General features: G+C 44.5%; 1 long non-coding RNA gene across 2 annotated transcripts in view; it reads left to right on the top strand.

The window, feature by feature from the left end:
• The window catches only part of LOC142829060 (uncharacterized), a 132,546-nt gene that overhangs the window by 39,010 nt on the left and 67,871 nt on the right, over window positions 1–25,665 (top strand). Inside the window, exons 2-3 of one of the 2 annotated variants that reach the window (XR_012903265.2) lie at window positions 2,043–2,213; window positions 21,386–21,867. This is a non-coding gene — a long non-coding RNA (uncharacterized LOC142829060). Of the gene's footprint in view, window positions 1–2,042; window positions 2,214–21,385; window positions 21,868–25,665 lie in introns of those variants that run through there. The other variant, XR_016348650.1, reaches the window with a different exon arrangement.

The raw sequence follows: 25,665 nt of genomic DNA, 5'->3' as shown, positions 1-25,665 counted from the left end.
AGTCCCCGACTTACACAGATCCGACTTATCCGCACTTACGAACGGGGTTTTTCTCGCCCCGGAGCTCACAGGCGGCGGGTTACCACCCGTGTCCTCCGGGGCAAGAAAAGCTTCTCCCAGTCTCCCTGGTCTGCTGTGGGGATCCAGCAAAGCTGCTGGACCCCTCCCAGCAGACCAGGGAGACCCGAGCAAAGCCGCTGCCTGGGCAGCTTTGCTCGTTTGCCCAGGAGCAAAGCTGCCCAGGCGGCGGCTTTGCTCGGGTGTTCCTGGTCTGCTGGGGGGGTCCAGCGGCTTTGCTGGACCCCCCCCCCCAGAAGACCAGGGGGACAGGAGCAAAGCCGCGGAGCACGCCCGCAGCGGGACAGCCTGGGCGCGCTTGAGCTGTCCCCCTACGGGCGTGCTCCGTGGCTTTGCTCCCTGTCTCCCTGCAGACCAGGGAGACGGGGAGCAAAGCCTTGGAGCACGCCCGCAGTGGGACAGCCCAAGCGTGCCCGGGCTGTCCCGCTGCGGGCGTGCTCCGCGGCTTTGCTCTCCATCTCCCTGGTCTGCAGGGAGACGGGGAGCAAAGCATCGGAGCACGCCAGCAGTGGGACAGCTGCAGCGCGCCTGGACTGTCCCGCTACCCGCGTGATCTGCGGCTTTGCTCCGGGTCTCCCAGGTCAGCAGACCAGGGAGACAGAGCAAAGCCGTGGAGGACTTGGGCGGTCCCGCCACCCCCGTCTCCCTAGTCTGCTGGAGGGGGTGCAGCTAGTGCCCCCCTCCCCCGAGCAGACCAGGCTTTTCTTGCCTATCCCTGGGGTAGAGCAGCTGGGGGCTGCCAGGTTGGTCGCGCAGCGCCGCTCCGGACCAACCGGGCAGCACCCCAGCTGCTCTGCCCCAGGCATCCTGATTCAGCCGCTGCTGGTCAGTTTCAGCAGCGACTGAATCAGGATGCCTGGGGCAGAGCAGCTGGGATGCTGCTGTGTTGCTCCAGTAGCGCAGAGGAGCCGCGCTACTGGAGCAACCCAGCAGCACCCCAGCTGCTCTGCCCCAGGTGTCCCCAAGTCAGCCGCTGCTGAAACTGACCAGCGGCTGACTACAGGAAGCCCGAGGCAGAGTTGCTCTGCCCCAGGCTTCCTGGAATCAGCCGCTGATCAGTTTCAGCAGCAGCTGACTTGGGGACGCCTGGGTTTCTTAAGTTGAATCTGTAGGTAAGTCAGAACTGGCATCCAGATTCAGCCGCGATTGAAACTGATCAGTTTCAGCAGTGGCTGACGCCAGTTCCGACTTACATACAGATTCAACTTAAGAACAAACCTACAGTCCCTAACTTGTACGTAACCCAGGGACTGCCTGTACTAAAGGCACAGATGCATAACCAAACAAAATCTCTTATGGGAATATTGCTCCAAAAAGTCTTCCAGAAAAATGTTTCCCTACTGGCTTCTAAGCTTTCATTCGGGTGAAAGGTGTGTTTCTTGATACTTAAGAACATAAGAACGGCCATACTGGGTCAGACCAAAGGTCCATCTAGCTCAGTAACCTGTCTGCTGACAGTGGCCAATATCAGATACCCGAGAGGGAGAGATCACAACAGGTAGTCCTCATGTGATCCCTCCCCTTTCACACACCTCCAGCAAAACAAAGGCTAGGGATCCCCTTCCTACCCATCCTGGCTAATAGCCATTGATGGTCCTAATCTCCATGATTCTATCTAGCTCTTTTTTGAACCCTGTTAAAGTTCTAGCCTTCACGGCATTGATCTCCGAATACTATTTGTTTTCTTTGCACCCTGGTTTTTCACATCAGAAAAGGAAGAGAGGAGGAATACAGACAAAATGCCTGTACTTCAAATTGTCCAAAGTAATGAAATTTCAACTCAGCCTGGTATATAAAACTGTCTAAAAGATGTACTGATACCACTTAAGGACCATGTTATAATCATGCCTGATAAATGTATTAATTTCCATGAAACAAAATTGTTGTGTAAGAATATTAACTCCTCCCCTCAATCCTCAGTCACAGCACCTCACCACTGCTCTCCAACCCATCCTTTCCCCCAGGAACACAGCTAGGGCTGGACAGCACAGCCCCAACATCGGCTACAGAAACCACAGCACAGCCTTCCCATCATTGCTTCCACATCCAGCCAGCCTGAGAAGCCTCCCCTTTCCTCCCTCCCAGGCTGGGCCCAAGGAATTCCAGTGGGAGGCCTGTGCACCCCCAAATGCTTGGTAAGTTTTCCAGTATTGTAATATTTTTAGCCACAACTGATTATTGAGAGATTTCTCATTTAAAACCTAAAGATTTTTTTTTTGTAAGTAAGAGCCTAATGCTGGATTTCTAAATACATTCTTTTAGATACCCAAATAAGTGGCCTGATTTTCAAAGATACTCAGCACTTTTAAAGATTATAAAATCTTTGCCTTCTTGAGATGCCCAATGTAATGGATCACTTCACTAAAAGCTTCAGTCACTTGACAGAATCACACACACAATGTATCTTTCTGCCAGAGTAGCGAATGACAGCATTCTAGTTTATAAATTCAGAAATTAACATTAAGAGGAACAGACTTTTTTCATTAGATCAGTGGGTATTTAGAAGCTGATGCAGTTTTTTTTCTTTTCATGTGGATCTGTTATGCATACTTCCCTATCATTTATTACAAAAATACATCTCTCCATTTCGCCTTTTAAGGAATGATATTCCATACTGGTACTTCTAGACAGCAGGCGCTATTTCAGGGTATGTCTAGTATCCTGAAATAGCATTTTCTATGTCTTCACAGCACACCCATTACTTCAAAATACAGTCGAAATAATGGACATCTTATTCCGATGTCCCAGTAAACCTCATCCCATTAGGATTAAGGGACTTGTTGGAATAGAGGTCTATTTCGAAATTTGGCACTGTTAAATTGCAAATCTTATTTTTAACTAGCGCTGCAGTGTAGATGCAAGAGGTTGTGTGAGATTGGCTGCTGTAAGATATACTTGCCAGCTACCATCAGCTATATGTGAAGAATGAATTCTCATATCCATATCCACATTTGGATTCTAAATGTTTGTGGTTTTAAAATAAATATTGGATGATACAGTCTGATCGTTTCATTCAACATGTTATATGGTATGCATTATGGGGGCAATGGTACACTGTAATCAAAAGGAGCTGTTGGAGTTGGATTCAGGGCTTTGACTGGATAAAGCCCTTTCTAGTAAAATAAATTACTTTGGTTTCTACAAGATGAAACACATGAAACGTTGCCATAAATCATATGTCAGACAGTAAAAGAAATGAAAAAAGAATGCAACCTTTGTTTTCGCACTTAACTGCTTTGATAACTGTTACTGTTCCTATTTCATTCTTATTTGAAAACCACATACTTGAACTGCAGAACTGCTTCTCCAGCACAGTAAGTGCCTTTGCTGTTGAGGGAACTCCTGTTAAATCTGACCTTCCCCTTTTCTAGTATTTTCAGTTAATTTACTCAGGAAATAAGTCTGGCCATCTCTGTGCTCAGGGAAACAATAAGCTGTAGAGCCCTGATATGGGATATGGAAAAGATGTGGGTTGATAAATGCTTTCCATTCCCTATGGAACCCACAATTGCCCCTGATATGTGACTCTTTGGATACAGGGTTTTGCTGGATTTTGCAGGTGGGTTTTAAAGATGGAAGGCACTAAGATATGCAGTCTGTGTTAGTATAGACAGCGGATGAGAACCAACAAGCAGACATATCATGTGCTGTGCTTCCTTCCAGGACTGGCTGGCATGTATGCAAAGCTCATACTGCTATACAAATAATGTGTTGGCACCATACTTGGATTAGGAGAAGGCATGCAGATATTGGGTGGTTAGCCAATGGGAAAATGAGTAATTTAGGAGCCATGCTGTAAGATGTATGAGGGACAAGAAGAGACCTCCAAACATGTGCCCTGGCATCCACGGGATAGCGGATTGCCTTCCCTACAGCTCCTTAAAATCTATTATTTAGAAGGTTTCAGCCACACTTCCCATCACGTAGAGGATTATTCAGAAGCTCAATAATTTTCCTGGATTCTTTGTCCTCACTCCATCAAGAGGCTTACTGTCATGGACAGTGAGTAAGCTAACTCACCACTTTACACTGTACTTTACACTACTTTACATCTCAGTTTTTAATTGTGCCATCCCATTGTGCAACCTGTATAAAGTTGCATTTTGTATTTTGCGTTTAAACTTCTAACTTGTGTCTAATAATACGTATCTTTGTTGTTTTTCTTTAATGGAGTAACTGAAAAAAAATGGATAAAAAGTTAGACTTTTTTTGTTCTCTATGGAACCTTTGCTTTCCATCCTTTATGTGTTGTACAAATATCAGGCTCTTAATTATAGGCTTCATAATGGTATCCTGAAGTCTAGTAGCGTATCTGGTGTTGTCACACTCTTGGAAATACTTGGCTTGTGCTAAATGAAATCTGTGAAAAGACACAAACTGAATGATCTCCCGATTAGAATGAGATCACATGAGTTCTTCAAGAAACTATTCCTGCCCTTTCCTGTTCCTAAGACTGCAGCAAGAACAGGAATGAGGTCTCAGCATTTTAATTCTTCCAACTTCTGTGAAAGATAATAAGTAATACATTAGGCTTCTCTCTTGTATGTGATTGTCTGAGATACTGCCAATTGCCCCAATCTTCACAGGAAGGTCAAAAGCCTGCTGTCTAAAACTAATGAAGTCAGTCCCTGTTCTTTTATAAAAGGCCCAGTTCAGCTGGTTATATGTTGTTTGGCTTCTGAGCTGTGCACACCCCGATATTGAGTCACTAAGGGTATGTCCACACAGCAAAGTTATTTTGGAATGATAGCCTCTATTTTGAAATACCAATTTGGCTGTGTAGATGCTCACAAAGTTATTACAAAATAATTTTGAAATGGCGGAGTGATTATTTCGAGTTCTGTAAACCTCATTCTATGAGGAATAGTGCCTCTTCCGAAATGGCTATTTTGGAATAGGTGCTGTGTAGACAGGGAATAAGGGCTAAATCAAAATACAGGCAGTCCCCGGGTTACGTACATGATAGGGACTGTAGGTTTGTTCTTAAGTTGAATCTGTATATAAGTAGGAACTGGCGTCAACGGCTGCTGAAACTGATCAGTTTCAACCGCGGCTGAATCTGGATGCCAGTTCTGACTTACCTACAGATTCAACTTAAGAAACCCAGGCGTCCCCAAGTCAGCTGCTGCTGAAACTGGTCAGCGGCTGATTCCAGGAAGCCGGGGGCAGAGCAACTCTGCCTCAGGCTTCCTGTAGTCAGCCGCTGGTCAGTTTCAGCAGCGGCTGACTTGGGGACACCTGGGGCAGAGCAGCTGGGGTGCTGCTGGGTTGCTCCAGTAGCGCGGCTCCTCTGCGCTACTGGAGCAACCCAGCAGCACCCCAGCTGCTCTACCCCAGGCATCCTGATTCAGCCGCTCTTGAAACTGACCAGCAGCGGCTGAATCAGGACGCCTGGGGCAGAGCAGCTGGGGTGCTGCCGGGTTGGTCTGGAGCGGCGCTGCGGGACCAACCCGGCAGCCCCCAGCTGCTCTATCCCAGGGGTAGTAAAGAAAAGCCTGGTCTGCTGGGGGGGGCACTAGCTGCACCCCTCCCCCCCAGCAGACCAGGGAGACGGGGTTGGCGGGACCGCCCAAGTCCTCCACGGCTTTGCTCCGTCTCCCTGGTCTGCTGACCTGGGAGACGCGGAGCAAAGCCGCAGAGCATGCAGGCAGCGGGACAGTCCAGGCGCACCGCAGCTGTCCCACTGCTGGCGTGCTCCCAGGCTTTGCTCCCCATCTCCCTGGTCTGCTGGTCAGACCAGGGAGACGGGGAGCAAAGTCTTGGAGCACGCCCGCAGCGGGACAGCCCAAGCACGCCTGGGCTGTCCAGCTACGGGCGTGCTCCAAGGCTTTGCTCCTGTCCCCCTGGTCTGCTGGGGGGGTCCAGCAAAGCCGCTGGACCCCCCCAGCAGACCAGGGACACCCGAGCAAAGCCGCCACCTGGGCGGCTTTGCTCATTTGCCCGGGAGCAAAGCCGCCCAGGCGGCAGCTTTGCTCGGGTGTCCCTGGTCTGCTGGGGGGGGGTCCAGCGGCTTTGCTGGACCCCCCCCCCCCAGCAGACCAGGGAGACCGGGAGAAGCTTTTCTCACCCCGGAGGACACGGGTGGTGACCCGCCGCCCGTGAGCTCTGGGGCGAGAAAAGCCCCGTTCGTAAGTGCGGATCTGACGTAAGTCATATCTGCGTAAGTCAGGGACTGCCTGTAGTGGGAATCCAGCCCTGGTGGTCACTCTGGCCACACTTAGGAAAACCCTATCTCTCTACCCTACCGTCCTACCCTCCTCCCCCCCACACACACACACACTTCCCTGGAGCCCATAAAGCTGCAGACTCTTCAGAAAGGATTTGTATCTCACAGCAGCCCTGAGCCACCCTGCAGTTGCCCTTGACTCCATTTTGGCCCAAGATGAGCCAGGCAGTGCTAGCCAGCCCTCCACTGCAGGCCGTGAGCATTCAGCCAGCTACCAGGAGCCCGTCAGGCTGCAAACAACATGCACCTTCCTGGTGTGGTGCGGAGGTCCTGGACCTTTATTGAAGTTTGGGGGCATAAGACAAACCTCCAGGATCTCTGCACCAGACACAGGAATGCAGACTCGTATGGCCACATGGCAGACAGCCTGGGGAGCAAAGGCCACATTCTCACGCAAGAACAGGTGTGGATGAAGGTCAAGGAGCTCCGCCAGACTTATGCCAGGGCCAAGGAGGGCAGCTCCCAATCTGGGGCAGTGCCCCAAACCTGCCCATATTATAAGGAGCTGGACATGCCAGTAGTTGTCTTTGCTGGGGGCCCAGTCGATGGCAACGAGGAGAAGGCTCAGGACCTGGGTGAGACCAGCCTGACCACTGAGCTGACCCAGGAGCCCCAAATCTTCCCTGTGGACATCTCGCAGGCATCGTTCTAGGTTGGGGAAGGAACACTGTGTGAGTGCCATCACTTTCCGTCATGCGGGGGGGAGGTAAAACTAGGTTATCCACCCTGGGCCCTTGCTGACCATGGATCAGTCAGCAACATGTGCACATAGGAGCATATGCCATGCTGCTTCTGGGCACGCGGCCCCAGCAGGCTGCAACACATGAGCCTTGGGCTATTGGCCACAGGGTGTCTGGAGAGAACTGCCATGCTCCTGACTGGGGTGGGACACCTTCCCTCCACAAGCCATCTCCTTCCACAGACCAGCTCTAGAAGAAGGCAGGGGACATTTGCTCCCCCTTCCATCCCCCTTCCCCCCACCCACACACTGAACATTCCCCACATGGCACACGGACTTGGCCACAGTCTGTAGGCAGCTCTTTCTCAGGGCCTCCCAGATCCGCACAGTTCCCTTATGGGCTTCCCAGATGGCAGCCCAAGAAAGCCATACCTGCATGAACAGGGCCCTGATGGTCGATCTCCCCACACTGAACTGGTTCCTCATGGATCAGTAGCTGTCCTGCTTCAAGAGTTTCAAAAGGGAGATGGCGACACGTTTCTGAAGGGGAAAGGCGGGCCTCATGTGTGTCCCATTGCCTCAGGGCAGGGGTGAGCCACTCACACAGCTCAAGGAAGGTGCCCTTCTTCATTTGAAAGATCTGGAGCCACTGCTCTAGAATGATGTGGTCCCACCAGTCTGCACTGGTGTCCAGATGGCAGATGCAGCGGGAAAAGGTACCCAGACCATGGCAGGCGGTGTCAAGGTCATGTAACCGCTCCCCTACATATCCGAGGAGGGTCTCCAAGAAGCCCTGAGGATTGGGTTCCTGCAGAGCCTGGGAGGCAGCCTGCAGGAAGTGCTGCATGACTTGCAGCAAAAGCTCCAAGAGCTGAAGACTGCTCGGAGGTAGCTCCTACTTCATAACATAGAGTACTGTGATGTCCTGAGTCAGGGCAACCAGAGCAAGAATAGAAAATGCTTTGCTATCACTCAGAGAGGTAGACAAGGAAGCAGGGAAACCTGAGAAATGGCTGTCCAGGGGGGTCCATTTAAGCATGAGCCTCAGAAAGCCTCTAGCAGTAGCCACACGATGTAACTACTGACCTGATGCCCTGCCGGAACTGGTTCCTGGTGGCCTTAAATGCGATTCAGTGTCCCATCAGTGTGGATGCGCTATTTTGAATTGCATTTTGTGTGTAGATGCACTATTTCAAAATATGCTGTTTCAGAATCTCTCTTTTGGAATAGCTTATTTCGAAATAACGCTGCTGTGTAGACATAGCCTGAGGGTATAATTTTCAGCCCACTGTACAGAGCCAAATCTAAACCAAATACACTGTAAACCATTCCCTAATTTATAGCAGCTCAAGAGTATGTTTCTCCTGCATTTGCGACTCTTGAGTCATTCTTCACACGAAGGGTACGTCTAAACTACATGGCTCCGTCGACGGAGCCATGTAGATTTGTTGTTTTGGCAAAGTCAAATGAAGCCGCGATTTAAATGATCGCAGCTTCATTTAAATTTACATGGCTGCCGCGCTGAGCCGACAAACAGCTGATCAGCTGTTTGTCCACTCAGCGCGCTAGTCTGGACGCTCCCCTGCCAACATCAAAGCCCTTTGTCGGCAGCCCCGTTATTCCTCGTGGGATGAGGTTTACCGGGGCTGCCAACAAAGGACTTTGATGTCGGCAGGGGAGCATCCAGACTAGTGTGCTGAGTGGATAAACAACTGATCAGCTGTTTGTCGGCTCAGCGCGGCAGCCATGTAAATTTAAATGAAGCCGCGAGCATTTAAATCGCGGCTTCATTTGCCTTTGCCTATGTGTCTAATCTACATGCCTCTGATGACAGAGGCATGTAGTCTAGACACAGCCTAAATGTGTGCCATTGTGCACTCGTGGGCAATTTTAAAAGTATATCATTAAGGTCATAGTGTCATTTAAAATTTAGCACATGCCAGAATTAAGGTCACTTGTGCAACTTCAGTTCAGCTCCCTTCCACATATTTTTCATGATCCAGACTCTAATGATGGGCTCACACAATACTTATTTCGATAGTATCCTGCCTTACTCAGCACACAGGCCATGTAGAGCAAATCTACATTTTAAAAAGTAGCAACGGCACAACTGTGTTGCTGTAGAACTTTAATGAAGACATTCTAAGCAGATAAGAGAGACCTCTTCTGTCAACAGAGTTAATCCACCTCCATGACAGCCAGTAGCTATGTTGGTGGGAGAATCTCTACTGCAGACCAAGTGCTACATGGGAGGGAAGCGGTGAAGATATTAGCTTGGTGTAACTGTGTCAGTCAGGAGCGTGTATTTTTCACACCTCTGAGTGATGCAGCTATGCTAATACAGATCTGTAGTGTAGACCAGAGTTTAGTGAGTGGCTAATCAATATTTTGACTTCTCTTCATTGCTCAGTGTGTGACTCTATTCCTTATTTACTGCGCACAATTGAAAGCCTGTTTTCAAGACAGAATTATCTATTTCTCATGGGGTTTTCTAAGGTACACCACACCATAACATGTTACCAATGAATTCATTTTCACAAAATCCCTGTGAGGGGCAGGGATCATACTATCCCCATTTTTACAGGTGGAGATCTGAGGCACAGAGATTAAGCCCAGAAATATCCACTGCTATTTGGGTGGCTAATAAGCATTGGGGTGCTGCCCTGAAAAATGCTTACCCAGAACACCTTCCTTTGTCTTTGTGCAATTCCCTGTCTCATTCACTATATGTCTTCCAAACTCTGCAACAAAAGAAGCATGATCCTACACACAAAACCTTGATTCATATCAACCTTGATTCATTCCCAGAGAAGGTACCTCCTGTCCCCTGAATGAGGAAGAGGACCCATGGAAAAAAAAAGTTGCATTGTAATACTTGTGTACCTGGGGCCGATATAATGTGGTTTACAGCATTTCTTAACTTCTGAATAACTTTGCAATCTTACTGTTCTCTTAATGTGATTTTTTTTAAAAAAAAATTGTTTCATATTTTATACTACCTTCAACACCTTACTATCTGAGGCTTCGTCTATATTGCACCCATCTTGCGCAAAAGCCTATGCAAATAAAGTGCAGATTAGCATATTGCTGCACTTAATTTGCATAATTAATTAGGGGACAATTTTGCACTAGAGGCTTTTGTGCAAAAAGGAGCTGTGTAGAAGAGCCTCGTGTATTCTTCGTGAAAAAATGAGGAACTTGCCCAGTTAAGACCAGAGGCTGTCAACGGTGACAACTGGGCTGTGACTTCCCAGAGAGCCTAAGGGAGGCTGCTATACCTCACCTGCTGTACCCCAAATCCCACAGTGGGGGCAGGGGGATGCCACATGCAGACCCACTAAACATTGCTGTTGTGCTGATGCTAGTATCAAAGAAGAGTTCAAAGCTGAGGGTGGGGAGGAGCAGTAGTTTGGAGGAAGCCCCTCTCAAGACAATTGTCCTTTTTGCCCCTGATCTGGGGATTGTAGACTCCCTGGAGCTGCCCTGTGGTGCCGAGCTTACCCTAGGGTTAAAGGTGGAGACTGGGGCTCTTCACTTCCTCTCTAAAGCTCGGTGGTTTTTTACTGATATCTAAATGATATTATGGACAGTTCCAATTTTTGACAATTCTGGCTCTTTTTTTTTTTTTTAATGGACTGTCTGAATGTATTGATGGTTGGCAAGCCTATCCTGGACAGATAAACTTTTTTGCTTAGGAGTGGATATAATATTACCTCTTCAACCATTGGAACAGCTTGTTTGAGGAAGTGATGGACTCTCCCGGTCTTGGCATCATTCAATCAAGGCTTAGTGTCCTTCTCAAACACATGCGCTTGCTCAGCAGGACTTGGGGGCTTGATGCGATTATATTCAGTCCTGGATTTCACATCTTCACACGAAAGCCAAATCATTAGTCCGGTTTAATTTAAAATGGGGACGAATGTATATCTTGTACACTGAACCTTCTCAATACAAAATAAAAACCAAGAAATGGTTTGTTTGCAACAAGTAAACATTTTATTGCATTTTTTCAGAAAGTTATATTTGTTAAGATAGTCTAATGTTTTGTTTAATAGATTTTTTTAAAATTCTCTCTGCATTAAGCCTTCCCATTACAGTTTGTGAATATATTTAAATCTCAACACTGTGAGCTATGGTGCTTAAGGGATTAAGTTTGAGTAGAGGCTGGCGCTGTGAAAGAATGTTGCCCAGATGCTTTATTTCATTTTCACTGTGGATTCAAACTCTCTATATGGTAAATCGGAGTTGAAAAGCTAACCAAGTACATCTGACTACTATTCACTTTTGGTTTTAACCATTGGAGGTCATCTTTGGTGACTGAAATACTCCAAAAGTGAGTAAAGTCACTGAGTTAGTGGTTGTAATTATCAGAATTTTTTCCAGTTTTGTGGGAACTCTGTTTCCAATATAGACAATTCACAAGCATTATTAACTCTAGAAACAGGGTTATGTCTCTAATAGAGATCCATTTGTCAGAGTCTGCATTTGTTTCCTTTAGCTAGAGAACAAAATGGTATCTGTACTAAAATCCAAAAATCAATGTTATCTCTCCTTGTCAATCACTTTTTTTTTTTTAGTGTATCCTTCTTTAGGGACCATTTTATGTGTACTTTGGTCTTTTAAATGAAACATTATATTAATTATTAATACCCCCTATCAGTCATCTAGTGCCTAAGAGGTTGAAGTGAAATGCAATGAAATTTTAATCTGTAAACCATTCCTGTGACCTAGGAAGATAAATAGTATCCAACTGGATTTTCCATCTCTAGCAATTTTTAAATGAAGATTAGCTGGCTTTCTAAAGAGAGGCTCTAGTGAGAATGAGAATTATTTCAGGGGAATGCTAGGGCCGGTGTTCTACATGAGGTCAGATTAAATAATCACAGGTGCCCTTTCTGGCTTTGAAGCCATAACTGTACAATGAAGAGCAGGCCTGGATTAACTCTCCTGTGGGCCCGGAGATATTAGATTTTGTGGGTCCCTTTACACCAGGGGTGGATAAAGAGCCCTCCATAGGCCGGATCTGGCCCATCAAGCTGTTAGATTTGTCCTGTGGCCGTCCTGCTGCTCCCCAGGCCAATAAGGGCCTCAGGGTGAGGGAGCACGCAAAGTCACCTCGCCCTTGAAAGAGCATGCGACAGCTAGAGAGACATGCTGGCTATTTAAAACAGATAGATTTTATCTCTAGCTACCGCATGTCTTTGGGGCAGGGAGCACACAATGTCTCTTGCGTCCTTTCCTTGCCCTGCCAGGGGCACGCAGTAGCTAGAGAAAGATGTTGGCTGTTTTAAAACAGCTGGCGTGTCTCTCTAGCCATCGTGGGGGTGAGGAGACTTCGCATGTTCCCCTGCCCCAGGCCCTGATTTGCTTGGGGCAACCGTGGGCCTGATCCACCAGCTTGGCCGGCCCTTTGCCCTCCTCTGGGCTAGAGAGACATGATAGCTGTTCTAAAACACTTGGGGTGTGTCTAGACTACATGCCTCCTTCGACGGAGGCATGTAGATTAGCCAGATCGGAAGAGGGAAATGAAGCCGCGATTAAAATAATCGCGGCTTCATTTAAATTTAAATGGCTGCCCCGATCTGCCGATCAGCTGTTTGTCGGCAGATCGGGGCAGTCTGGACGCGATGCGCCGACAAAGAAGCCTTTCTTCATCGGCACAGGTAAACCTGGTTTCACGAGGCTTACCTGTGCCGATGAAGAAAGGCTTCTTTGTCGGCGCGTCGCGTCCAGACTGCCCCGATCTGCTGACAAACAGCTGATCGGCAGATCGGGGCAGCCATTTAAATTTAAATGAAGCCGCGATTATTTTAATCGCGGCTTCATTTCCCTCTTCCGATCTGGCTAATCTACATGCCTCCGTCGAAGGAGGCATGTAGTCTAGACACACCCTTGGTGTGTCTCTCTAGTTAAATCAGCTGGTGCGTGTTTCCAGCCGTTGCATGCTCTTGCAGAGCGAGGAGACTTTGCGCACTTGTCAGACCCATCAGGCCCTTCTGCCTGAGGCTCCTCCCTTTCTGGCGTGGTCTGGGGCCACTTCAGAAATTTCTGAAGTGGCCCCCTTTTAAAAATGATTGCCCACCCCTGCTGTATACCATAGGATGCTCCTGACTGGCAGGGCAGCAGGGCGCTAGCACTCTGCCTGAATGCCATGGTCCCATGCTACTCCTCAAGCAGCCAGCTGCTGGCATATCTCTGTGAACCCATGGAGGTGGAGGACAGCATTTCTCCATGCACTGCCCATGCCACCAACTGCCACCTCCACAACTCCCATTGGCTGGGAGGTGTAGGGATGATATTGAGGGTGAGGCCAGTGCATGGAGACCACTTTCCCCCCTGCTAGGGGCCACAGAGATGTGCCAGTAGCTGGTTACTCCCAAGAGAGTTGTTACCACGGCACACAGGCAACCTGCCTGTGCCCTGCTGCATATTTGGACTTTCAGCACCCTGAAGATTGACCTGTTGATTGTGATCAGCAGGTTGGTGACCCTGTCCAGGATTTATTTTTGCGGCAACTCCCCCTGGGGCTGCAGTCCCGAAAGCCCCTGTGTTAATCTGATCCTGATGGAGAGGGTATCTAATCTAACTCAGGGTATGTCTACACTACCCCGCTAGTTCGAACTAGCGGGGTAATGTATGCATTCCGCACTTGCTAATGAAGCCCGGGATTTGAATTTCCCGGGCTTCATTAGCATAAGCGGGGAGCCGCCATTTTTAAATCCCCGCTGCTTCGAACCCCGTGTAGCGCGGCTACACGGGTCTCGAACTAGGTAGTTCGGACTAGGTGCCTACTCCGAACTACCGTTACTCCTCGTGAAATGAGGTGTACCGGTAGTTCGGAATAGGCACCCTAGTCCGAACTACCTAGTTCGAGCCCCGTGTAGCTGCGCTGCACGGGGTTCGCAGCAGCGGGGATTTAAAAATGGCGGCTCCCCGCTTATGCTAATGAAGCCCGGGAAATTCAAATCCGGGGCTTCATTATCAAGTGCGGTATGCATACATTACCCTCCTAGTTCGAACTAGGAGGGTAGTGTAGACATACCCTCCGAGAGTGAAGTGAGGTGCCATAGTGATTTCTGGTTGTTTGGGAATAAAAGCCAGGTCTTCCTCACTACCATCCAGTCTTGTATTTCAGCTATTAAAATCTATAGTGCGTGGACCAACTGCTATCCTCTCTGGGTGGAAGGCTCTGCAGAGATAAATAACTCTCCTTTCGCTTTCCACGTGTTACATTAGAGAGAACTCAACATGCATTATATACACTTGCAATACTAAATTTCTGTGAAAACAATTTATGTAGCTGACAGAGTAACACAGGGGTGGTGATGGTGATGTTGAATGGGATGGGTGGTGTGTCCACATAGTGACTGGGGTGGGGCATGATCCACAGGACAGTTTCTCAGTTAAGGTGGGATCTAGTCTGTGACTAGAGCGCCACACACTTTATTTCTGTAGGCCCCCATGTCTCTGGCCCTTGCCCCTTTGCCAGCAGCACTGTATGCTCCTTCCTCTCCCCATTTTCCCAGTCATGACAGGGGCCTTGTGTGCTCCCTTTTCTCTCTCAGCAATATGGTGGGGGTTCTGCATGGCCCCCATATTCCTTTCTGCCATAACCATTGTTACCCATTCTCCTCCTTCTTCTCCCACTTTCCCTCCATGTCCCATTCCCCCACCATTCTTATTTCTTTTCTTTCTATTGGTGAGATAAGCCTTCCAGGGCATCGGGAGTGTTAAACTGTACTGGAATGATGAGCAGAACTGAGATGGGAGCATTTTGCTAGCAGACGTTAATAAAGAGAAATCACATTCTTTGTTTGGACAACAGTTTTGGAACACACTGCACACAACACATTACTCTTCCCGTTTGATTATTACTAAAACTAACTGCACCTCCCAGGTCAGAGTTTCCACCAGCAAATTCCCTGTTAAAAATGGCAGAAAGGTGAGGAGGGATGTTGTTTTTCTGCTTCTAATGCAGCATGAAAACCAGTAGCATTTAATCTGACACCAACCTTAGAGGTGATCTTGGATTCTCAGCCCCCCTACGCTAGCAGGGAGGAGTGGAGAGTAGTGGTGGAAATGATAGCAAAAAGTCCCTGCTTACTTATCCATTAAGAAATCAGAACATATCAGTGGTCTCAGAGGAGGTTATTTATTACTAAATAGGTGTAAATGAGGGCAGGATTTGGCCCATAAGCCATAAAAGAGGAGTCAAGCATGTAATTTCTCACATCATTGTGGAAGAAATTCTGTCTTGCAACAGTAAATTATCTGAAGCCCTTTCAGGTTGTATGAATGGTTCGATAGTCAGAGAGGGTTTGCAAGCTTAATGCATAAAAATGACAGTCATAAATAAAGAGAGAAAATCCCTGATCCCCACCGGAATGAAATGAAATAACATAACATTCCTAAGACACTAACTAGAGGCTGTGATGGTGTCTTTGGAAAATACATTTGCTTGGCTCAGGAGGTGAGAGTGGAGAGGAGAATAAACCTATAATTCTTCTGAAGGTTTTGGCTTCCAAAATAAAGCTTAGCACTCTTGCTTATAATACAAGTACCATTTTTCCATAGAGATTTGCACACAATAAAGATTGGAACTTCTTGTGTTTGTTTCCAAACTGTTTTTGTGTGTGTCAGAAAATTTTAAAAACACCAAACATAAGTATGTATATTTTAATACCTGAGATACTGAAAGATGTTTGAGCGAGCATGATAAGATATAGACCTCAACAAACTCTTTAGCCCAAAGAATGCAGGCTGGTTTGAAAGAACACACAGAGTTTTCTTCTAGTTGCCTGGGTGCTTAGCTCACACTGTTTGCTTCAGATTTCTACATGCTTCTGTACATGTATTCAATCCCTCATCATTTAGGGTGCATCTACACAGCAGTGATATTTTGGAATAACTAATGTTATTCCTAAATAACATAGTACATGTCTATACTACAATCAGTTATTTCGACATAATGTCAAAATAATGTCAAGCTGGAGGACTTCTTATTCCGACTCCTGGAACCCTCATTTCCTGGGACAGTAAGGGAAGTCAGAAGAAGAATGTTCTTCCTCAGGCTTCCTGCTGTGTAGACAGCACCAAATACTGAAATAAGCTATTTCGACTTGAGCTACATCAATTGACATAGGTCAAGTTGCATAACTTATTTAGGCTTTAGCCCTGCTATGTAGATGAGCCCCTAAAAACTCTAAAGTCACAGTCTCTTCTGTAGGCAATATAGTAGAGAAAATGTCCTCACTCACACTGAGCATACTCAGAAATTTAACACTGTTGGTAGCATACTCCCACTGGTATTAACGCTACATCATCTCATTAGCAAAGTCACTGCTATACTAGTAATTTGATACATAATCTCCTGGGTTTTAATAGGATAAATCCTAAATCACTGTATAAATATAGCACTATTGAAAAGTCCTTGAGGTATTAAATCAACCTAATAAGGAATGGGACCAAAAATCCATAGATACAGGGTTAATGATTCTATAAACTCCATGTGCATTCATTTACTAATGATTCTTGGAATTTAAATACATTACCATGCTGTAGGTATTTCATGTCTCCTCATCTCATTATAACTCAGTGACACTTTAACTTCACTTTACTGTTAATTATATTTGAATTCATGCTGATAGAGTTGAAGAGCTTTGGCACTAATCTCTCACTGCTATAGTAATAGGCCTGATACATGATTTTGAATGGAAAAACCAAAGCAATAAAGCCAAAAGCATGAAGAGACTGGATAAGTTTGTGGATGGGTAATGGGGTACAAAAGCCATTAAGCTCCCGGTGGTTAGACCGAATTTGATCCAGGCTAGTAATGACTAAAAATCATTTCCATTTGATATCACTATTTGGTATTCCATGTAGAGGTGGTCAAACTCCTAAGCTACGTCTACACTGCTTCTTTTGAAGGCAGAAAGTATGCAAATGAAGTGCTCATTAGCAACTTCTCATACTTCATTTGCATATTCTCTGTCCGAGACTTTTTGCGCAAGAGGTTTTTGTGCAAAAACAAGCAGCGTAGACGGGTCTTTTTTGCACAAAAATACTATTTTGCGCAAGATTCTTATGCCTCAAAAAAGGAGATATAAGGATCTTGTACAAAAGGGGATTTTTTTGCGCAAAACGAACCCATCTACACTGCTTGTTTTTGTGCAAAAACATCTTGCAAATGAAGCGTGAGAAGTTGCTAATGAGTAAGTCTTTGGCATGGAATTTACATTTACCATGATATGGTCTCTAAATATGTAAACTGTTTACAAAAAGATCCTGTCATGTTAATGGTGATAAATGTTTATAACAAACTACCATTCCATTTAACAAATTTAAAAATTATGGTAGGAATGGTGGTAAGTTCTCTAAGCTACCTGCTTCCTCTTTGAAATGTCATCCAAAAATGAGAACAGGCATTCACATGGTACTACTGTAGCAGATGGATCAAGATATTTTTGTGCTAGATACACTAAAGATTCATTTGTCCCTTCATGCTTCAACTACCATTCCAGAGGACATGCTTCCATGTGCATGGTAGGTTCTTCTTGATAATGATCCAAAGTAGTGTAGACTGATTCAGGTTGATTTTCATCTTCTGAGTCAGATGCCACCAACAGCAGGTTGGTTTTTCTTTTTTGATGGTGTGAGTTCTGTAGTTTTCACGTCAGAGTTTTGCACTTTTATGACATCTGAAAATGTGCCCACACCTCATCCATCTTAGATATTGGACAACATTTCATATCTTAAGCCTTGGATGAAGTGTGGTAGCTATATTTAGAAATCCCACATTATTACCTTTGCATTTTTTCATATCAGCTGTGAAAGCATTCTTAAAAAGAACATGTGCTGGATCATCATCTGAGAGTTGAAATATATGGTAGAATGTGAGTAAAACAGAGAAGACATACAATTCTTCCCCAAGAAGTTCAGCAACAAATTTAATTAATGCATTATTTTTAATTAGCATAACCAGCATAGAAGCATGTTCTCTAGAATGGTGACCAAAGCATGAAGAAGTAAACAGCTGTTTAGCATATCTGGCAGTAAATACCTTGCAACACCAGCTACAAAAGTTCTATGTGAATGCATATTTTCATTTTCTGGTGATATAAATAAGAAGCAGGCAGCAGTAACTCCTGTCAATGTAAACAAATTTACCTCTTGTTTTCTCAATCATTAAGGCAAGTAGGACTGAGTGGACTTCTTGGCTCTAAAGTTTTAAATTGTTTTGGTTTTGAGTCTAGTTAAGTAACCAAAAAAAAAGGTACATTTGTAAATTACACTTTCACAAGAGTTTTCTCTACAGTACTTTTATGAAATGAATTGAAAAATATTACTTTATTATTTTTACAATGTATATATTTGTAAAATATCAAGTGAACACTGTATACCGTGTATTCTGACTTGTAATTTAAATCCATATTGAAAATTTGGAAAAAACATTTGAAATATTTAAGAATTTTCAAATGGTATTCTATTTAACAGTGAGATTAATTGGGATTAATTTTTTAGTTAATCATGTGTATTAACTGCAATTAATCAACAGTCCTAACTCTAAGCCTCAGGTGGTATCTCTCTTCTAAAATTATTTGCTTGCAAAAAAGTAATCACTTTCCTACATCTAGTAGGATGTATGTAGAGTTTGATTACAAACCACAGAGCGACTGTGCTGGGAACAATCTTCCTTTTATCATATTCCCTTCTGAACCTTTTTGACCCATCAGTGTGCAGCTATGGAACAGGATATCAAGGAATTGGAAGCATCATTCCATCCCCTCAAATACCTGCAATTTTTAAATGGAACATCTCTTTTCTTCTGTTCAATTAACTGGCTTCCCTTAACAAAAGGTCTCATATTTTAAAAACAAAATTATTTAAAATGTCTATTTGAATACTTCATTTTAAGAATATTGGACTCAAAAGCCCACTTATATCAATTGGGAGTCCTTTCATTGACTTCACTGAGCTCTGAAGAAGTGGGTTGTGACTACGAAAGCTCTTGATACTATCTATATATCTTTATTAGTCTCTAAGGGTATGTCTACACTACCACCCTAGTTCGAACTAGGGTGGTTAATGTAGTCAATCGAAGTTGCAAATGAAGCCCGGGATTTAAATATCCCAGGCTTCATTTGCATCTTGCTGGGCGCCGCCATTTTTAAATCTCCGGTAGTTTGGACTCCGTGCCCGCGGCTACACGCGGCACGGAGTAGGTAGTTCGAATTAGGCTTTCTAATTCTAACTACCACTACATCTCGTTCCATGAACTACCTACTCCGTGCCACGTATAGCCACGGGCACGGAGTCCAAACTACCGGGGATTTAAAAATGGCGGCGCCCGGCAAGATGCAAATGAAGCCCAGGATATTTAAATCCCGGGCTTCATTTGCAACTTCGATTGACTACATTAACCACCCTAGTTCAAACTAGAGTGGTAATGTAGACATACCCTGAGGTGCTACTGGACCCCCCTTTTTTTTAAGTAGAAATGTATATCACTATAACTACATCAGAAAATCCAAACCCCTGAGCAATGTAGCTATATTGACCTAACCTCTAGTGTAGACAGTGCTATGTTGATGAAGGGCTTTTACCTTTGAAACAGCTACCACTTCTCAGGGAGATGCAGTACTTAGCTTCTGGAAGAAGCTCTCCTGTCGCTATGGGTGGTGACTTCAGTAGCACAGCTATACCAGAGTAGCTATGCTGCTGCAGCACTGTAAATGTAGACAAGCCTTGAGTTCTGTATTACACTCAGAGAGAATATGTGAAGGCAGCATCATGAAATGGATAGCTGTTGAAAAAAGAGCAAGATATACAATAAACATGGAGAAATCACGCTGGCAGAGCAAGTTCCAAATAATGGAGTGTATAAAAACAATGAAGAGCCACTGCTTCTAACCCCCACTCCTGCATCCTATAAGTAATAACCTTCAATAGTTGTGACCGTTAACTGGTGCTGATTTTATTCCAAGTTTAGAAATTTGCCATGGTAACTGTGCATGTATGTATATAGGCCTTGTAAGTTTTGTATAGTTTATAAACTCTCAGGGGTAGCTGTGATAGTCTGTATCTGCAAAAGCAATGAGGAGTCCTGTGCCATCTTAAAGACTAAGGGTATGTCTACACTACCACCCTAATTCGAACTAGGGTGGTAATGCAGGCAACCGGAGTTGCAAATGAAGCCCGGGATTTGAATTTCCCGGGCTTCATTTGCATAAAGCCAGGCGCCGCCATTTTTAAATTTCCGCTAGTGCAGACTCCGTGCCACGTGGCTACATGTGTAGCTGCGCGGCACGGAGTCCGCACTAGCGGAAATTTAAAAATGGCGGCGCCCGGCTTTATGCAAATGGAGACCGGGAAATTCAAATCCCGGGCTTCATTTGCAACTCCAGTTGCCTACATTACCACCCTACTTCGAACTAGGGTGGTAGTGTAGACATACCCTAACAGATTTATTTGGGCATAAGCTTTTGTGGGCAAAAATAACTTCATCAGATGCATGGATGCTCCATGACTATATTACTTCAGTATGCAGGTGTGGGAGTTAGAAGCAGTGGCTTCTGTTTTCAGCTCTGTCCCTGCTATGCTGTGACCTTGGGCAATCATTTATCTTCCTCACTTTGTGCATCTGTAAAATAGGTGTAATTGATTGTAACTGATTATCATTGGTGTTGGGCAAATTTAATTACCAATTGAACCTCTCTAGTCCAGCATCTTCAGAACCTGACTGGTGCCAAACCAGAGAATTTGTCAGACAATGGGAGGTCAATATTGTATAACAGCATTACCAACACATCCACTGCTTACTAAGATCTTAGAAGACATTTGCGTGGAAATTTAGAGCTAAATAACAGCACAGAACATTGAGAGCCAGGACTGATGGCTGTAAACAAATCTTATGGGACTGTGGGAAACTTGGCCACACCCATGATAAGTGGACATCTAACTAACTAAATTCATGCCTGACCAGAGAGTGCTGAATTAGAGAGGTTCAACCCGAAGCTCAGAATGTGCTTTGAATTCCTCTGATGAAAGGAGCTGTGAAAGTGAAAAGCAAGGTCACTTTATTCAAATATGAAAAGTTTGTGTTAAAACTGCTGCCAAGGTGTAAGCCTGATGCAGCAAAAGAGTAAGTATGTGAGTCTACTGAAATGAAAGATTGGCTTCCCTGTTGGGAGATTTTGGGCAACACCTATCTGTGGTTCTGCTCATTCACTCATACATTATGTCACCAAAGTAAATTTTTAATTTAAATTGATATTGCTCTCCTGATGAGCTAAGCTGATTGGTTCAGCTCAATTGGAACACCTGTGAACCTGGCTCACTGGCAAATGTTGGAGTAATATAGGCACTCAATCATTGTTTGCTCTGCCCTGTTTTCCTGCCTTCAGTTCTGAGCTCCTAAGCACCAAGCTATGACCTGATGGCTGCTTTCCCATGGAGGGAGACAAGGCTCCAACCAATGCAAATCAAACAAGCAGAACAAGAGTTTTTCCTGCAGCTGTTTGTGGGCAGACAGGCATGAGGATGAACAGCAGGAGGCCAGCCCACTGCGGATTTGTACCTCATTAAGTAAGACCCTTTTTTATTTTGGATTAAACACTGGATCAGTATTTGGTCCTGGAAATGGAAGACACATCTAAGTAGCAAAAGTGGCAAAAGTTAATACTAGCAATATAAGGTGGTTATCAGCAATTCATGTCCAATACTGTATGACTATAATTAAATGTATTCAATTCCTGTATCAGTAAACAGTGTGTCACCAGTGAATAGGGCTTTGGAGTAGGAATCTGGCTAGGTTCTATTGCTAGGTCTGCCAGTGACCTCCTGTGTGACCCTAGGTAAATCAGGATATGTCTACACTAGCCCCCTTGTTCGAACTAGGGAGGCTAATGTAGGCATTCGAAGTTGCAAATGAAGCCCGGGATTTAAATATCCCGGGCTTCATTTGCATCTTCCCGGACGCCGCCATTTTTAAAAGTCCCTTAGTCCGAACTCTGTGCCCGTGGCTACATGCGGCACGGAATAGGTAGTTCGCATTAGGATCACTAATGGAACGAAGTGTACCGGTAGTTAGAATTAGAGATCCTAATTCGAACCACCTACTCTGTGCCGCGTGTAGCCACGGGCACGGAGTTTGGACTAAGGGACTTTTAAAAATGGTGGCACCCGGGAAGATGCAAATGAAGCCCAGGATATATAAATCCCGGGCTTCATTTGCAACTTCGAATGCCCACATTAGCCTCCCTAGTTCGAACTAGGGGGCTAGTGTAGACATACCCTCATTTCCTCTCTGTTCCCCTAACACTCTTCATACTGAGTGTTTGGGGTGGGGACTCTCCTTTTTCTATGTGTCTGAACAGCTCCTGACACAATGATACTCTCCTCTGAGCTGGGCTTCTAATTATGACTGCAGTAAACAAAATAAGATAAAAATATTATTGCAACTGGATTTCAGCATTACCTTACCAAAGCCTTAGCTTTTTGCATCTGCCATTTTGTTTTTGTTGTTGTAATGTTTTTTATCTTCATCTAAAAGCCCTAAACTACATCCTCAAATGGTTGTGAGCAGTGTTGTATTTGCAGTTATTTGTGTAAGGAAATTGCTAGTGCAAAAACAAGTCATTTGTAAATCCCTGTGCATAATAAAAATACTTACATTTAGGTAAATATATGTAATCTATGTGTAAAATGTGTGGAAATATGTACTGAAGTCAAACATAGAATTCTTCATAGACATGCAAAATTATGGAGTGAGATTTTTAAATTAGGATGGGCAACTGGGTATTTTGAGGTCCCTAAATGTTGCTGTTTAAAAAAAAAATCTTCCAGGAGGCCAGTGGCTAGTTAGATCATTGGAAAATCTTGAGTTTTAAGAGTTTAATATCAGTACGCTGCTGTGATTTATAATTTATATAAAGGATCAAGATTATACATATGATTCATATTCTGGCCTTTCTGACAATAATGAGGGGTCCATTGAAGATCATTTGGGGACAATTGGGATATTTGTACCCCTATAGTAGTGGGCCTGTTTGCTATGTTTCCACATTAAAAAACAATCTGTGCCCTGAAAACCTCACAATGTAAATGGATACGTCAAAGAAAAAGTTAGAGGAAGGAAGTGGAATATTCATTTCACAGATGGATCTCGGAGGTGTGTACAGATTAAGTGATTTGCCCAAATTCACACAGGAAGTTTGTGACACAGCCAGGAACCAAACTAAGATTTCTTGAGTCTCAACTCAATATTTTATTCAAACAATCACCCCTCCTCTCATAAGAATGAGCCCACTCAGTCTTTGGTTGATAGCATAATTCAAACACAATAAATAATACTTAAAAGAGACAATTATGCATGGAAATTATTTGTGCAGTAGTTTATGCACATTGAGTTCCAAATAAAGTATAAATTTTGATTTACAGGCTACATAAACATTGTTAAAAATAGAATGGCCCATAAAGCTTTACTGACCATTAATTATAGAACTAATCAATTTGGCCCCATCTGCATAATGGTTAGGTGTTGACTGATAATATAACATCTCTGGTATTACCTGCTGTACATCTGATTGGACAGACTCTCCTTTTAAAACACTGTAAAATCAGCAAATGTGTATGTTCTCTCTTAAACTTGCTTTTAAAGCAAACTTTATAGGACGGAAAGGAAAGGGGTACTTGGGAGGAGGTCTGGAGCCTAGGTTTATGAGCTAAGTTATTTATTTATTTAATGCATCTTTTTTTCTTGAAGATACACTATCAAATAAAGAATCTTCTGCACTCTCCTGCCTAAGTTTATGGCTCAAGGGAAACCATCCCCAAGCTGTAACACAGTCCATATGGCTGGCTGTTTGAAGTGTGCTTACTGCGCCATTAGGGATTCTCGATTTGTACTTTTCAATCTGATTTCGATAAGATGCAGGTTTCCGTTAACAGCCTGACCTGACGCAAACATGTAATGGATTAATTCCATAATAAATTATGCTGGACAATTTTGCCTTTTAAAGTAACTTTTCCAATGTACCCTTATAAATCTGATTTTTTTTATTTGTAAATTGCTTTTTATGTGCAGAACTACTTGATATTTTGGGCATGCAATTTTGCACTATATACGTTATTTATTAGTGTACTCAATTTATCCCATTTTTGGAGTTATGTATCCTGCACACCTCCCAGATCCTGCTGAATATTAAAGAGCTTTCTGAAATAGCATTGCATCTAGAAATGTGCTGAATTGAAGAACATAGCTCATCCTTCTTCGGGGAACTCCAGCTGGTTTCTATCTGGCCCAAGTTGTGATTTGAATCCATTTCCTCCACACTCAGGCTACGTCTATACTGCACCTCTCTTGCGCAAAAGCTTATGCAATTGAAGCATGGATTAGCATATTGCCACACTTAATTTGCATAATGAATTGGGACCGCTGCTGCACAATAAGGAGCTATGTAGATTGAGGTCAGGCTCCGTTTTGCGCAAAAAAACCATGTTGTACAAGAGCCATTCTGTCTGAAAAAATGACGAAGGACGGCTCTTGTGCAAGAGGGATTTTTTGCACAAAAAGGAGCTTTCTACACAGCTCCTTTTTAAGCAAAAGCCTCTTGCGCAAAAGTGCCCTCTAATTAGTTATGAAAATGAAGCATGGCAATATGCTAATCTGTGCTTCATTTGCATAACCTTTTGTGCAAGAGAGGTGCAGTATAGATGTACCCATCTGAGAGACATTTGCATGAAGTCTATAATTACTTAATATTATTAATAAAAGCAATATTATTTCTTACATCCTTTTGGCTCATTTTGTGAATCTCACCGTCTTCTGTTCTTTTTTATGTTGTCATTTCTGGGACACGTCTCCACTTGTGGGAAGATCAAAGCTGAGGCAGTCGATCTTCCAGCATTCGATTTAAATGAGTCAAGTAAAGACCCACTAAATCGAACATTGAGAGTGGCCCCATAGGCACCATTACTCCTTGTCACGAGGAGTAAGGGAAGTTAACAGGGATGTTTCTCCCACCAACCTCCCACTGTGAGGAAAGCGCCAAAGCTTGGCTTAAGGTATATCAACTCAGCTACATTTTTTACGTAGCTGGAAATTGATTATCTTAAGCCAACCTTTCCATATAGTATGGACCTGGCCCTAGATACTATTTGTACTGTGGTAGTTGGACACATTGTCTAAGGTATGGTACAAACATAGAACAAAAAGATGATCTCTGGCCCAAATAGTTCACGATACATTAAGGCTGTGTCTACACTGGGCCACTTATTCCGGAAAATCAGCCGCTTTTCCGGAATAAGCTGCGAGCTGTCTACACTGGCCCTTGAATTTCCGGAAAAGCAACGACGCTCTACTGTACAAAATCAGCCGCTATTCCAGAAAAACTATTCTGCTCCCGCTCGGGCATAAGTCCTTATTCCGGAACACTGTTCCAGAAAAGGGCCAGTGTAGACAGCCCAGTAGTCTTTTCCGGAAAAAAGCCCCGATCGCAAAAATGGCAATCGGGGCTCTTTTCCGGAAAAGCGCGTCTACATTGGCCACAGACGCTTTTCTGGAAAAAGGGCTTTTCCGGAAAACCAGCCTGCCAATATAGATGCTCCTTTTCCGGAAAAACTGAAAACGGAATAGTATTCCGTTTTAAGCATTCCCGGAAATTCATGCCAGTGTAGACACAGC

Source organism: Pelodiscus sinensis, chromosome 1, assembly GCF_052426305.1.
Source record: "Pelodiscus sinensis isolate ZL-2025 chromosome 1, ASM5242630v1, whole genome shotgun sequence".
In the NCBI taxonomy this organism is placed as follows: domain Eukaryota; kingdom Metazoa; phylum Chordata; order Testudines; family Trionychidae; genus Pelodiscus; species Pelodiscus sinensis.
This window is presented reverse-complemented; position numbering and strand designations above follow the sequence as displayed.